The 15,473-nt window shown below is 42.9% G+C and overlaps 1 non-coding gene across 1 annotated transcript; it reads right to left on the bottom strand.

Moving 5' to 3' along the window:
- Positions 1–13,061: 13,061 nt before the first annotated feature.
- On the bottom strand, positions 13,062–13,168 carry LOC120253641. The gene has a single exon (XR_005534351.1). It is a non-coding gene; the product is annotated as a small nucleolar RNA R71 (small nucleolar RNA).
- Positions 13,169–15,473: the final 2,305 nt, after the last annotated feature.

The following is a 15,473-nucleotide window of genomic DNA, read 5'->3' as shown; positions in this document are numbered from 1 at the left end:
CACCATTTCATCTAGGGAGTGTCATACTATGTCTTTGTTTCATGTTTTTCTTGATTGTATGCTTTGTTATGAGATGATGACACACTAGACCCCCAAGGCCACCGGGTGTTGGTGAACCTTGGGGGGTTTTATCATGTATTTTGGATGATTACTTGTTAATTCTATGCTTGGGTATTTTTGAGATCTAATCCATTGTTTTCATGCTAAGTGTTACACCAAGGAAAATCCGTAGCTCTTTTATGAATGATGCATGTAGATGTGACTTGCTCGCATGTATTAGGTCATGAATGGATTAGAAGGGATACTTGTATCATCATGCCGAGAAATCGGGTGTTTGGTAGCACTCCATGTAGGTTTAATCCAAAGAAGAGTAGGTTTATTCCTAAGCGAGATTTCCTTGTACTTAATGCAATCGTAGGAATGTAGATTTTGGAAGAAATTCCTATCTATGTTCGTATGGGATTAGGGTTGAATCGCCGAGAAATTGGGGTTGTTCTAATCTTGGAATCTCATGGTCCAATTTACCCTTGCATCTTTAGATCATCATCCATGTTGCATGATAACCCCTCAAGGGGATCCACATCCATAGGCCTTTGCATTTCATTGATTATCTTGCTTGCTTATTGCTTGTTCTCTCTAATTTGTTCATAATATTGTTTTAATCTTGTTTTAGTTTTAATTGCACCTATTAGAGTAAAAACCCATCACTTGAGATCTTAGGCTAGATAATAGCTCAAGAAGGAGTAATAGGAGATCCTTAGCCCCGTGGAATACGATCCTCGTGTCTTCACACGAGGTATTACTAGCGATCCCGTACACTTGAGGGAAGCAATCAAGTTTTTAGGCGCCGTTGCGGGGAACATTAAGGAATTCTAGAAAACTTTTTAGATTATTACTCTAGCCATTTCATTCTTTACTCATTTGTTGTTTTTCTTTTTCCCTTGATCTTAACTTTCTATCAATTTTTTTCTTGGTTGTGCAAGGTATGCGTGCATGACACGTTCGAATCCATCGACCTTGATTACGACATACATGGCAAATCCGAACATCAAGTTGGAAGACTACGTATATAGATTTGACTGGTGGATTAATGGGCAAACCCAACTTCATGTTTCACAATTTCCGAATGTTTGTCTAGGCGCACTTTTTACTATCGGGGGACCCTAGTATAGCTTATGATGGAAGTGAGCGGCACACGGTGTTTAAGACCTTTTTGGAAAGTGATGCCCCATCAGCGAGTGGAAGAAACATGTCACTAGCCAAACTGTTTATGTTGACTACCGAGGGTCAGAGATCCACTGCCATGAATCCCACTCTGGAGGATTGTCTGAAATGGGCCGGATGCTAGCATTGGTGCAGGGGAATCCGATGTGGAGCCTCGATATATCTGACATGAAAGTCCCGGATGTGGTACTAGATGTTGTGAGTTTGGTGTCCATGGTATCGAAAACAACTCGATGATATTGCAGGGGTCGAGCAGGGGTGATGGGCTTTGGAACAGAGGGTTACTGCCATCAACGGAGGAAGCACCCGACTTGGAGTTAAAATCACTACCAGACCATCTTGAATATGCTTTTTTGGGAGAAAATACGCAGCTTCCAGTCATCATCTCTGCAAACCTATCAACTGAGCAGAAGAATAGATTGGTGGATATGCTAAAGAGGCACAAGAGCGCGATTGCTTGGAAGATTGCGGATATAAAAGGAATAAATCCGTCGGTTTGCACTCACAAAATTCTAATGACGGATGAACACAAGCCCAGAGCCTTGCCCCAAAGAAGACTCAACCCAAACATGAAGGAAGTGGTTCGAGGCGGAGATCATCAAGCTACTCGATGCGGGCATTATCTACCCGATATCGAGACGGTGAGTGGGTAAGCCCCGTCCGGTGGTCCCAAAGAAGGGGGATGACTGTGATCACCAATGAAAAAAATGAGTTGATTCCAACTCGTACAACTACCGGGTGGAGAGTATGTATCGACTATAGAAAAACTAAATGAGCGCCACCGAAAAGATCATTTTCCCCTACCATTCATTGACCAGATGCTAGAGCGATTAGCTGGACATTCTTACTATTGCTTTTTGGATGGGTTCTCAGGTTATTTCCAAATCCCTATCGCCCCCGAAGATCAGGAAAAGACCACCTTCACTTGTCCCTATGGCACCTTTGCTTATCGCCGCATGCCTTTCGGGTTATGCAACACCCCGGCTACCTTTCAGAGGTGCATGACGGCCATTTTCGAGGATATGGTGGAAGATTTTATGGAGGTATTCATGGATGATTTCTCCGTCTTCGGTGATTCATTTGATGTTTGCCTCAAGAACCTTGAGTTGGTCCTTATTCGATGTGAAGAGACTAATCTGGTGCTAAGTTGGGAGAAATGCCATTTTATGGTCCAAGAAGGGATAGTTTTGGGTCACAAAATCTCTAAAAGATGGAATTGAGGGTCGACGGGGCAAAAAAATTTCTACCATTGAAAAAGCTACCACCTCAAATTACAGTGAAGGCCATAAGAAGTTTTTTTGGGACATGCCGGGTTTTTATAGAGCGATTCATCAAGGATTTTTTTCAAAAAAATTGCTAGGCCCCCTAACAAGGTTACTAGAAAAAAAGATGTCCCATTCGAGGTTCAATAACGATTGCATGGCGTCCTTCACGGTGCTCAAGGAGAAGCTAATCCAAGCACCCATCATGGTCATTCCCGATTGGGATTCCCCATTCGAATTGATGTGTGATGCGAGTGATTTTGCAGTTGGGGCTGTGCTTGGTCAGTGGAGAGACAAACATTTCCACCCCATCTACTACGTAAGCAAGACTCTGACAGGTGACCAACTGAATTACACTACCACCGAAAAGGAACTACTTGCCGTGGTCTTTGCTTTTGATAAATTCGGTCATATTTGGTTCTTTCTAAGGTTGTGGTGTACACTGATCATTCGGCGTTGAGGTACCTACTTAGCAAATCAGATGCAAAAACCTCGTTTGATAAAGGTGGGTTTTGTTGCTCCAAGAATTTGACCTTGAGATTAAGGATAAGCGGGGAGCGGAGAATCTCGCTGCCGATCATCTATCCCGGTTAGAAGCCCCTGGACCAAAAACTGTAAGAGAAAAGGACATTAATGACTTATTCCCTGAGGAGCATCCATATAATATTCGAGCGATTGAAGAGAAGGAACCACCTGGTTTTGCCGATTTTGCTAATTACTTGGTTGGTGGGGTCATCCCGAAATGGTTTACATATCAACAGAGGAAGAAATTCTTTTCTGATCTTAAACACTATATTTGGGAAGATCCATAGTTATTTAGAGTGTGCTCCGATCAGGTTGCTCGAAGATGCGTCTCTAGAGCGGAGGGTCTAAGTATTTTGAAGCATTGCCACTCAGGACCAACAGGTGGCCATTATGATGCAAATAGAACAACCAAAAAAAGATTCTTGATGCGAGGGCTTCTATTGGCCATCAATATTTCAAGACACAAAAAAATTCATTCAATCACGTGACGGATGTCGGGAGGGTCGGCAACATATCTCGCCGGGATGAGATGCCCCAAAATTGGAACCAAGCCTCGTGAAGTTTTTTTGATGTGGGGGATTGATTTTTATGGGACCCTTTCCAAGCTCCCAAGGATACAAGTTTATCCTCGTGGCGATTGATTATGTGTCTAAGTGGGTGGAGGCCCAGGGCTTTTGCAAACAAATGACGCGAGGGTGGTCGTAAAATTCTTAAAGAAATTATTTTCCAGGTTCGGCGCACCACATGCGATCATTAGTGAGCGAGGCACTCATTTACAGTAATGCCCAGTTTTGCCAAAATTCGAGGCGTTACGGAGTATCCCATGAATGGCAACACCTTACCATCCACAAAACCAGTAGGGCAAGTTGAGGTGTCCAATAGGGACTTAAAAGCGAATCCTAGAGAAAAAAGCGTGCCTCAAAAGCAGGAAGAGATTGGGCGGAACATCTAGATGACGCCCTCGGGCCTACTGAGCGGCTTACAAGACTCCTATTGGAATCACTCCATATCGTCGGTCTATGGAAAAGCGTGCCATTTACCTGTTGAGCTTGAGCATAAGGCTTATTGGGCGATAAAGTTTCTAAATCTTGATTCTTATCTCGCAGGTTGCAAGAGAAAACTCCAACTAAATGAACTTGATGAGTGGCGCTCCACGGCATATGAAAGTTCGAGACTCTATAAAGAGAGAGTAAAAGAGTACCACTGACGGACGCATCAAGCACCCTAAGCAATTTCACGTGGCCGACCAAGTTCTACTTTTCAACTCAAGGTTGAAACTATTTCCTGGGAAGCTTAGATCACGTTGGTGCAGCCCATACACGATCACTCAAGTCTTTCCCCATGGAGCGGTCGAGGGTAACTCACCGGAAAAATGGCACTTTTAAAGTCAATGGGCAACGATTGAAATTTACTTCCAAAGCAACACTACAAGGGAAACCGGGGGTGGCTTCAAATTGTTTGAACCCCCATGAGGTAAGGAACAAGGTACGTCAGGCTCGTGACGTTAAACAAGCGCTTCTTGGGAGCCAACCCAAGCATTCGGGGGCATTTGTTTGCATTTTCCGTATTTTTAGTTCTTAGTTCATTTCAATTTTCGTATTTCTTAGACTTGTTTGCTTGTGAATAAGTTCATGCTCATACACTTGCCACATTGCTCTCATCGTTTTAATTGTGGTATATTTGTGCAACTTCTTGAGAAACTCATGTTTAGGTGTTAATCCATGCACTAGATCGTCGTTTTATTCATTTCATTCATTTTTGGAGAAGCCTTCGACCTTGCCATACTATGTTTACATCATTTGGAGCAGGTTTTCGAAGTTTTGAGTGAGTTTAAAAGGTTTACGACCTTACTAGACCGTATGGAGGTCATCTGAGATGAACACAGAGCAATTCCGTGGCTCTGTGCCATCTCAGACGGCCCCCCATACGGCCCCCCATACTGGGCCGTCTGGGATGCCATCCAGAATGCCCGAGAAGCCTTCTCAGGCCATACGGCCCCCATACGGGCCGTATGGGGGCCGTATGGCCCGGTTCTTGCCCATTTAACCCTCATCTCTCTTCTCTCTCTTCTATTTCTTCCATTCTCTTCTTTTCTCTCTTTTTCCACCGACTTTTTCTCTTCTTTCTCACTCATTTCTTGGCCGAATCTCCTCATTTTTTCTCCTAAATCTTCTCCTCATCCATTTGTGACGTCGATCTAGTAGTTTTCCTCAAGTTTAATGCTAGTTTTCTCAAGATTTCGTCGGTATGCTTTTTCAATGCCCTAGTTTTATCTTTTTCATTTCTTGGGCATTCTTGGAGTTTTTGTGTGGAATTTCTTTAGCATTTTGCTTGGTTTGGATGGTGTGATTGTTATGGATGAAGTATCCCTTGAAATTATGTAAAAAAAATTTCGATTTTCATGTTTTTGTGGAGGTTCTGTCAAAATGAACAGTACCCATACGGCCCCCATACGGCCGTATGGACACTATACATCATAATTTTCATTGTTTCTTCATCTCTTACACTACATTTTGAATCATATTGGATTCTTCTATGCTTGATTGAGTTTTTCATGGTTTGTAGGAATTTTGGGGATGAAGAAATTAACAAGAAACCATGAAGTGATATTTACACCACACGGTGTGACCACATGGAACAAGATGTCATTTTGTTATGAGAGACTTAATTCTAAGGACAAGGATGAGCATGGACACCTAGCATTTACTTTAGTTTGCTTTGTTTTGTATTTTTGTTGTATTTTGTTTAGTTGGCATGGTTCTACCCTACTGACTTGTGTTGTCGAACTCTATGTTATTTTCATCTTTGTGTTTTGTTGACTACTCCCTAGTTTTTCCCTTGTGCTTGTATTTTTAAAATCTTTATGGAATGATGATGCCCCCTTTTTGCCTTGCAGGGCATTGAGGGAATTTGGTGAGCTTTCCTAGTTTTTAATGGAGGTCGGATAAGACGTGTATTGCTCACCACACCTTTTGTCGAGTCGCACCTCACGACGAACACAAGATAAACCGGGGAAGTTCTGTTTTTCACCCTCATCTATTATTATTTGCATTGGCCCTTCTTGCATGTTTTTCATGATTAGTGTACATTGAGGGCAATGTACAACACTATGTGTGGGGATGGGTGCATTTCATGTTTTAGGAACATTGTTTACATGGTAGTGTTACCAATGATGGCTTTATTCATTCTTGTAAGATTCTTTTAGCTTGGACTAATGATGGATGTGAGTTACTTGTTTTTATGCTTTATTGAATCCTGTTTCACCCTATAGTATTGTCTTGTGCACTGAATTTTTTGTCGATGCCCTGGGAATAGCCAATGTGACTACTCTAACTCTCTTGTTTGCTTAACACACTACTTTGAGTACTTGGCCTTAGAACACTAAGTTCTATCCTTCAATGTTTTCTTAAGAACTTCTAAGTCTTGTTAAGCTAATCCGAGTTTTTGTGGCATGTAGTGTACTCCGAAGATGTGATCTAGGGTGAGAGTGAAAGGAAGAAGAAAAATGAGTCTATGTCGAGTATTCCTCTTCTAATAAAGCATGAATGCGTCTATGTAGACTCATGAATCGAGTAGTTGGGTGGCTCTTGTGCCTAACCAGACATGTGCATCCTCTAGAAAGATTTTTAAAAATGATTTTTGATGCAGGTCACGTTAGTCGAACTCGGAATGTTGAATATTGAGTTGAAAAATAAAAAAACCCTAGTGATCTTTTTGAGTACCTACCAAAGGTTTTGAAAAAGAAAAAAAGGATTTAGTTTCAAGCTATAGAATTAGAAGGATCTTACTTGGCCATTGAAGTAGCACTTAGTAGTTTAAGACTTAGTATTCTTTGTATGTGGAGTGATTAGCATCTAGAGTCTGTATCGATTGAAGTCCTTGAGCTAGACCGGATCGAGGGCAAATGAGATAAAGGATTCACGTACACGCACATACATATTAGGGGTGAGACAGGGATATTTTTTTATTATGCTTAATGACTATAACTCAACATCTATGTTTCATTATCCTTAGCTTTTGGAATCTTATATTTGCTTGAGCCAGAGGTATTGCATTTAGCCACTTCTCAGTCTCTTTGTTTTTCATGAGTTGTTTGCTTGGGGACAAGCAACGCTTAAGTGTGGGGATGTTTGATAAGTGTCTAAATGTAGGTATTTTCATATATGTATCGTATGCACTTTGCATGTATTTTGTGAGGTTTGATGCCCGTTTCGCGCTTAATCGTCTATTATTTGCTTTGTAGGGCATATGGAAGCCATGGAGAACAAGAAGATATCATTTTGGCAAAAAGAGAAGAAAACAGGAATTTCATACTACCCCCATACTACCCAGTATGGGGGCAGTATGCTACTGATAGCGATGGATTGATTTGGTGTTACGTCCGATTTCCATACTACCCGAGTATACGGGGCCGTATGGAGGCCGTATGCACCCCGTATGGAACGCGAATCTAGGGTTTCTGAGTGCTATACGACCCCCATACGACCCCTATACGGCCCGTATGCCTCGGGGGGTATATATACTCACTTTTAGGGCTGATTAGAAGACTTTTTGCTGGCCGACTTTTGGGAGATCATTTGGGAGATTTTGGGCGACCTTGGGGAGGAGAAGAAGGGCAAGAAAGCTAGAAGATCATTCAAGCCCAAGGTCCAAGGCTCTCAAGGCTAGAAGGCAACATCATTCAAAGGGGAGATCGATCACGACTTGAAGGAAGGAGAACCGCGGCTAGAGGAAGCGTCATTCGGCATTCCTTTGGCGGAGGAAGCGTCATTCGGCATATTCTCGCCTCATCCTTCACCATTTCATCTAGGGAGTGTCATACTATGTCTTTGTTTCATGTTTTGCTTGATTGTATGCTTTGTTATGAGATGATGACACACTAGACCCCCAAGGCCACCGGGTGTTGGTGAACCTTGGGGGGTTTTATCATGTATTTTGGATGATTACTTGTTAATTCTATGCTTGGGTATTTTTTTGAGATCTAATCCATTGTTTTTCATGCTAAGTGTTACACCAAGGAGAAATCCGTAGCTCTTTTATGAATGATGCATGTAGATGTGACTTGCTCGCATGTATTAGGGTCATGAATGGATTAGAAGGGGATACTTGTATCATCACGCAGAAATTGGGTGTTTGGTAGCCCTCCATGTAGGTTTAATCCGAAGAAGAGTAGGTTTATTCCTAAGCGAGATTTCCTTGTACTTAATGCAATCGTAGGGAATGTAGATTTTTGGAAGAAATTCCTATCTATGTTCAGTATGGGATTAGGGTTCAATCGCCGAGAAATTGGGGTTGTTCTAATCTTGGAATCTCATGCTCCAATTTACCCTTGCATCTTTAGATCATCATCCATGTTGCATGATAACCCCTCAAGGGGATCCACATCCATAGGCCTTTGCATTTCATCGATTATCTTGCTTGCTTATTGCTTGTTCTCTCTAATTTGTTCATAATATTGTTTTAATCTTGTTTTAGTTTTAATTGCACCTATTAGAGTAAAACCCATCACTTGAGATCTTAGGCTAGATAATAGCTCGAGAAGGAGTAATAGGAGATCCTTAGCCCGGTGGAATACGATCCTCATGTCTTCACACGAGGTATTACTTGGCGATCCCGTACACTTGCGGGGAAGCAATCAACTATGTATGTACAGATTTCAACGACTCACCATTGCATTGATTAGGAAGCATAATAGAGAGTTCTTGCACTTGAAGCGATTATCCTAGGTGAAGCATCATTCGAGTACCCCATCTTTATCGATTGCCTTGCCTCCTCCTTACTTTTGCTCTCTTACTTGTTACTCTTAATTTCTGAGAATTGAATCATTACCACACTTATCATTGTTGATACTCCACATAGCTAAGAATCGAATTAAGTGTCTTTACTCCCTAGTCCCTGTGGATTCGACCCCGCTCACCCGGGATTATTACTTCGACAAACCCGTGCACTTGCGGGATATAAGCAAGGGGACCTTATCAGTGGTCTCATAATGAATGCGGATGTCGTGTCTCACTCTAGAATCTGCTATAAAACATTGAGACACGCCATAACCTTCGTGTGGTTCATGGCCTATGTGCAGCGACCCCTAGCTAAGTGTGCCTGTAATACTCCTACAACATTCTCGGGCCTCTCAAATCGATCATGGGCTCGAGTGGGAGTAAATGTATGCACGGGCTGTGGCTCCTATGTTGTGGAAAGTGCCTCTGTCTCTATTTGCTCAGGCTGAGGCTCGAGAACCTACTGACACCCCTCTACTGCATCTCCCTCGTCCTCGACTATCTCAGCTGGGGACATGATCATCACATAGACTCCTGGTTTGTCTCTATTTTGAGAGGAGACGATATAATAGTCTTCTTGGCTCCCCTGATAGCGTTTATCAGACCCATCCCCATGATGAGTCTAGTGATGTATAGACTTGAGAATAGACCTCTACTCTCACATACTGGCCTTGGTGCCTCAAGTAATCTTGAACAATGTGTCCCAAATGTGGTGGCTCGCTCTATACCATGGAATATAAGTAAGGTAACTCCTGCCACCTCAGTATTCGGGTACTATCACCGTAAACGCTCACTGATCTGCTTAGGACTGGGTGGATGTATCTATAACTCGGTTGGGAAAGGCAAGTGGCCTTCGATACTCCTAGCTCATACTGACCATAGCCACATAAGGCCCTGTAAGCTCTCCGAGGAGTTAAGCTACCAGGATAGTCGGTAGGTAGTCGCTAGTACTCCTCATTGTCGGTAAAAGCCTCATCGTATAATCAAGCTACCCACGGCAAGCAACTCATCAATCTCATTGGCTATTTCATGGCCTTGCTAAACCTCTCTTAGTGCACTCAAGTCAGGGAAACATGTCTGCTCAAACTTGAGTCTCGAGAAACTCTCAAATCGAGCCTAGTGCTCGGGAATCGAGAACTGGGAGCTTGTCGGGGATGCTTGTTGGCCGCCTTCTTTGTACTGGGAGCCATATCTACAAGAATTGAATAGAATATCAATCAAATAAATTCACAACTCAGTACAACAGAAATCCACACGGCCGTGTGGAATTCCTCACCCCCGTATGAATCCACAAGGCGTGAAAGCCGCACGGCCACTAGGCTAAAATCGCAAAAATCCATAAACATTTCACTTTAAAACCACTCTAATACATGCACCAACCATTTAATCATTAAAGCAAAACAACAACCACCAGTTTAAACCAAATAAATCAAGATTGGCAAAGATAAGAAAGAATGACGGTTTACAGACAAGATGAGGGTGAAAAACTTGAAAATAGCATGAAAACTCGAGTGAAATCCCTCTAAAACGACTGTCGCGAGTTGGGAAAGTGCAAGGATGTGTTCTTTGAGTGTTTGGGAGTGTAAAGACAAAGAAATGCGAATAGATTTTAAAGAAAAGACACGCCTCTTGGCGTTTTACACATCTACACAGGCGTGTGGAAATTACCTATGCCCGGGTAACTCCAATGGGGAGCTCAACAAGGAACTCACACGCACCTGTGTGGTCTTGGGATAACACATTTTACCTCTGAACGCATCCACACGAGCGTGTAAAATTCCCCACGCTCATGTGCTAATCCACTAGGGCATCCACACGCCCCTGTGGCTTCTTTGCCCCTCTGATAAATTTCTCTAAGTGTTTTACAAGCTTGTATGGAAATTCCACATGGGCGTGGATCTTCACAAGGGTCACTCAGAGGGGCACTCACATGCCCCTATGTTTTCTCGGGATGGATGAGAACTCTCTGCAGAGTTTCACATGGGCGTGTGGAAATTACCCACGCCTGTGTGTAATTTACAGGGTCATCCATAGGGGCAGACACACGCCCTTATATCTTTTCGTGATAGAGCTCTCAACTCTGCTAAGAAATACACGCTCGTGTGGAAATTACCCACGGGAGTGTGTGACCATCACATGGTCATTTTATAGGGGCATTCACACGCCCCTGTGTCTTCTCAGGATGGAGAAGTTGAGCTCTGAAGAGGAACACACACCCGTGTGGAAATTCCACACGACCGTGTGCCTTCTCTGGATGGCTCGAAAAAAATTACAAACACTGCAAAAAAATTCTTCACACTTATACACATATAGTGCCTACATTTGCTATGCAAAATTGACCAGAGAATCATGAAAAACACGATCAAATGACCAAAAAACTTCGCCAAACACAATTAAGCACTTGAAAACACCAATGATCTATGAGAAAAGTACAACAATAGCATGTAAAAATCAAGATACCAACACTCAAGTACTTATTCATGCAAGTACAAAACTAAAACCTAGAAAACAGTAAAGACTTGGGTTGCCTCCCAAGAAGCGCTTGTTTACAGTCACTAAGCTTGGCGCACCTGACTTTACCTTATGGGGGCTCATAGATGAAGGTTTCCCTCTTATCCATAAGCTGAAAGCATGATGAACATAATCTTTTGAAGGTAGAGAGGTGACAAGGTCCCCTTGCTTATATCCCGTAAGTGCACGGGTTTGTCGAAGTAATAATCCCGGGTGAGCGGGGTGGAATCCACAGGGAGTAGGGAGTAATTGATGTTTATTGTGAGCTCCAACCTTCAATGCTTGATTGTATGAACATTTCCCCTAGGGTGACACTAGGGTTGAGAGTTCTGGTTGGTAACCTTTTGAGTGAGTGACACACCACGAGCGTTAGACAAAGCTAGGTTGGAGAGGGTTGAGAGGGTGAGTCGAGAGGTACAGGAGCGTCCCCTTTCCCCTCTGACGTGATAGAATCTACCTCCATTCCTCGAGTTCTTTGCAGCCATATTAGAGTGAATGGTCTAAGAGATGACCCTCCGCTGGGGCTTAGTTACGCATGCAACGCAGTGAAGCGTTGAGGGGATCTTAGTATCTATGGCTTAATTGTGGTTAGGGACATTTCAACTTGACCAAAGGGTTAGGTCTATAATTAGGAAGAGATTTATCACTTCAAATCCCTAGAGCTCATTGCAACTCTATTCGAGTGCGAGGTTGAGAGGTTATTCAATCTCTCCTCTGGGACATGTATATAGTTAGGTATAGTTGACCTTAGATTTGGGGCTATGTATTTAAGGATTTCCACGACTTACCATTGCATTGATTAGGAAGCATAATAGAGGGTTCTTGCACTTGAAACGATTGTCCTAGGCGGAGCATTATCAAAGTACCCCATCTTTATTGATTGCCTTAACTCCTTCTTTACTTTTACTCTCTTACTTGTACTTTTGAGAATTGAATCATTGTCACATTTATCACTACTGATCTTTCACATAGCAAAGAAGTGGATTAAGTGTTTTTATTCCCTATTCCCCATGGATTCGATACCCACTCATCCAGATTATTACTCGACAAACCCGCACTTCAGGGATATACGCAAGGGGATCTTGTCAAGTTTTTTTAGCACTGCTACGCTGGAATAGGCGTTTAGAGATACTTTGCACTTTGTTTTCTTAGCTATTTCACCATACATTCTATTTTATATCTTCTTATTCTATCATCGTTCTGATTTCTTTTTCTTTCTTTTTGGGTGCAGCTCCAGGTTATGACCCGAGGGAATCCCTCAATATTGATTGAAGGAGATCCTGAGGTTGAAGGTACACTTAGAAGAAAAGGGAAAGAGCCTGTGCAAGAACAGCCTAATCTAGTTGATTTGGAAGTGGAACGATCTGAAAATATGGCAGAACAGAATGAGCAACTATAGACATTATCTGATTATGCCAGACCTTCATTGTTGGGGACACAATCAAGCATTGTGCGTCCCCCGATCACAGCTCAGAACTTTGAGCTGAAGCCGGCATTCATCCACATGTTGCAGCAATCCACACAGTTCAACGGTTTGGCCGATGAGGATCCAAACAGTCATATAGAGAGTTTTCTCAAGGTGTGTGATATGCTGAAGATAAACGGAGTGACGAATGATGCCATCAAGTTGAGAGCCTTCCCATTTTCCCTAAAGGGGAGAGCGAAGCAGTGCCTACACTCATTACCTAGCGCATCAATTGCCACATAGGAGGAGATGGTAGAAGCTTTTCTTGCCCGTTATTTCCCTCCCGGAATATCAGCAAAGCTTAGGAATGAGATCTCATCCTTTGTTCAGTTGAAATTGGAGTCTCTATTCGAGACATGGGAAAGGTTCAAGGAACTCCTGAGAAAGTGCCCACAACACAGATTTCTGGAATGGATGATTGTTCAGACCTTTTACAACGGTTTGAATCCGAGTACAAGGCAACTCTTGGATGCGGCAGCCGGAGGTACTTTAGTTAGCAAGACCCCAGATGAGGCCCGTTAATTACTTGAGGAAATCGGGCTAAACAGCTACCAATGAAATGCTAGGGAGAAGAAAAAGGTGGCTGGTCTCCATGAAATAGATGCGGTAAATTCATTGGCGGCTCAAGTGGAAAATTTGAGTAAGAAGTTAGATCTTCTAACTTCAAATAGAGTGGCGGCCGTGACTAATTGCACCGGGTGTGGTGGAGAACATGCTCTCTCCGATTCCCCGATCTCTATCGGTGATGTTTCTTCGGTGGAAAACGTTGATTTTGTAGGTAATGGCATGAGACCTCAAGGAAACCCATATAGCAATACCTACAATTCTGGTTGGAACAATCATCCTAATTTCTCATGGAGTAATCAGGGTCCACAAAAGGCCATGGAGCTACCGGGGTTCCAACAACAACAACAACAAGCCCCTCAGGTATAAAACAGAGTCTCAGGTTTGGAAACCCGAATGAATAACTTAGAGAAGCACTTGACTAGATTTGCGCAATCTGCAAATTCAAGGTTAGAATCAGTCGAGGCTACACTTCACAACCACACCGCCTTTTTGCATAACCTTGAAAATCAAGTGGGGCAAATTGTGAAGTCTCTCTCTAAAAGGCCACATGGAAGCTTGCCGAGCAATATAGAAACCAACTCTATAGAGCACGTGAAGGCGATCACTTTGAGAAGTGGTCGTGAGGTTGAAGGTAGGCTTCCGAGTGAGAAGCCAAAAGAACACGAACCCGAGGTTATAGAGATGGAAGAGGGAACAAGCAAAGTGAAAGAGGTGGCACCCCCACCTTTCAAGCCAAGAATCCCTTATCCCTCTAGATTGAAAAATGACCAAGGGGATGAACAGTACAAGAAGTTCCTGAGTTTGTTCAAGCAACTCCACATCAATATTCCTTTTGTTGAGGCATTGGCCCAAATGCCTAAGTATGCGAAGTTGTTGAAAGACTTGTTGACTAACAAGAGGAAATTGGAGGAAAGTGCTTTAGTGATTTTTGATGCTTCATGCTCGGTGGTATTTCAAAAGAACATGCCGAACAAGAAGAAAGACCCGGGAAGCTTCATCATTCCGTGTAATATTGGCAATCTAGGTTAGGAAATGGCATTGGTGGACTCAGGGGCCAGTATCAATGTTATGCCATACACCTTCTTTCAAAAGCTAGGCTTGGGTGAGCCTAGGCCTACTCGGATGACTTTGCAACTAACAGACCGAACAGTACGACATTCGAGAGGCATCATTGAAGACGTGCTTGTCAAGGTAGACAAGTACATTTTTTCGGTTGACTTTGTAGTGCTAGACGTCGAGGAGGATGCAGATGTACCTTTGATACTTGGGAGACCATTCTTACGGACTTCCAAGGCATTGATTGACATGGACGGCGGTGAGCTAACTTTGAGGGTTGGAGATGAGAAGCTCACATACCGCTTTGCTAAAGCCATGCAGCATTCTCTTGATTTCGATGATACTTTATACTTTCTAGACACTACTGATGAGATTGTTGATGAATACATGCAGGAAATGTTCAATCCAGACCCATACGAGGGTTTGTTCAACCAAGAGGAGGATTATGAAGAAGTAATGATGCTTGGGTCGACGGAAGAAGTACCATCTAACCCGGGGATCTTGAAGAAGGTGCTCCAAAAAATGAAGAGGGCTAGGAGACACCACCGGAAACACTCCAAGTCTGTTGGAGACGTACGTGAACCGAAGAAGTTGGACGAATCATTGTTAGGTGGTCCGAAGCCCGATAATTCACCTTCTACCCTCAAGAGACTTTGCACATCATGCTTTGAAGCCATGGGTAAGAGGGAAACTTTCATTCATGAACCCCCGTGAGGTAAGACAAGGTACGTCAAGCTTAGTGACGTTAAATAAGCGCTTCTTGGGATTCAACCCAAGTGTTTACTGTTTTCTTATCTTCTAGTTTAGTTTGTTTTCATGAATAATTGTTAAGTGTTGGTGTTTTGATTTTTAGATAATTTTGTTGAGATCTTCTTCCGAGCTTTGTGTATTCATCACGTGTTTTCATGTGGAATTGGATAAGTTATGTCATTTGAGCTTTATTCCATGTTTTTTGCTGGTAAAACTCGCATACTAGAGTAGGCTCTGAGTGTGTAAACATGTTCAAAAACTTTCTGCAGAGCCTGCAAGTTTTTCTAAGGCATACAGTGAAAACGCATGGGCATGTGGAATTTCCACACGCCAGTG

This window comes from Dioscorea cayenensis, unplaced genomic scaffold (genome assembly GCF_009730915.1).
Source record: "Dioscorea cayenensis subsp. rotundata cultivar TDr96_F1 unplaced genomic scaffold, TDr96_F1_v2_PseudoChromosome.rev07_lg8_w22 25.fasta BLBR01000146.1, whole genome shotgun sequence".
Taxonomy (NCBI): Eukaryota; Viridiplantae; Streptophyta; class Magnoliopsida; order Dioscoreales; family Dioscoreaceae; genus Dioscorea; species Dioscorea cayenensis.
The sequence above is the reverse complement of the archived record's forward strand: the minus strand, read 5'-3'. Positions and strand labels throughout refer to the sequence as shown.